We start from the raw sequence: 958 nt of genomic DNA on the forward strand, positions 1-958 counted from the left end.
TGTTAGTGTTGTGATTGAAGGTTAGGTACCGTGGTGTATGAAAAGGAGATCTCAAAAGGATCAAGAGTGCAAACATCCATTTTTCGATCCGGATAGACACGTTCACAGGGTTTACAAGCTTAGAGAAGAAAGGGTATTAAAGAAAATTTTTGAGGTTATGCCATTTTGTATTAAAAAGATGGATGGTAACGGTCAACTAATTCATCCCGAGGATAATCCGATTGGTCATGGTCTACCGATTAATCAAGAAGAACAAGTTGATCCAAATGACACACCAATGTGGAACGCTAGGTTGGTTGCACCTACGATGATTCCTCCGGCTATTACTAAACCGCCCATCGGGGCTGATAATTGGAAAGTCGAGGGTAATTTCTTCACAATGATCAAAGATATGCTATTTCATGGGTTAATGGAGGAGAATCCTTTCGAACACCTTCAATAATTCAACCATATTTGTGATCTTTATAAGTATAAAGATGTCACAGACGACGCTTATAAGTTAAAGGCATTCCCCTTTACGCTTCAAGGTGATGCGAAAGTTTGGTTAAGGAATATACCTTCCGACTCGATTAGGACTTTTCAAGATTTAAGTGACGCTTTTATCAATCACTTCTTTCTACCATCAAAGGCGGAACAACTTAGGATGGAGATCAATGCATTTGCTCAACGGAGTGATGAGCCTTTGTATGATGCATGGATACGTTTTAAGAAGATGTTACGAGCTTGTCCACCACATGGATTGACCAAGAAAGAGTACATCAACACGTTCTACCAGGGTACTAATCCTTTGATAGCACAAACTCTTGATTCCTCCGGGAGAGGAGTGTTTATGTATAAATTTCCAAATGCGGCTGAAACCTTATTGGAAGACATCTTGGTTCATACTTACGAGTGGACCCCTTCACCTCGAGATTTTCCAAGGAAAAGTGTAGCTCAAGTGGAGAGTGACAACGGTCAA

At 40.4% G+C, this 958-nt stretch overlaps 1 non-coding gene across 1 annotated transcript; it reads right to left on the reverse strand.

The window, feature by feature from the left end:
• Nucleotides 1-634: 634 nt before the first annotated feature.
• On the reverse strand, nt 635-741 carry LOC139903295 (small nucleolar RNA R71). The gene has a single exon (XR_011778124.1). It is a non-coding gene; the product is annotated as a small nucleolar RNA R71 (small nucleolar RNA).
• Nucleotides 742-958: the final 217 nt, after the last annotated feature.

Source organism: Rutidosis leptorrhynchoides, chromosome 3 (genome assembly GCF_046630445.1).
Source record: "Rutidosis leptorrhynchoides isolate AG116_Rl617_1_P2 chromosome 3, CSIRO_AGI_Rlap_v1, whole genome shotgun sequence".
In the NCBI taxonomy this organism is placed as follows: Eukaryota; Viridiplantae; Streptophyta; class Magnoliopsida; order Asterales; family Asteraceae; genus Rutidosis; species Rutidosis leptorrhynchoides.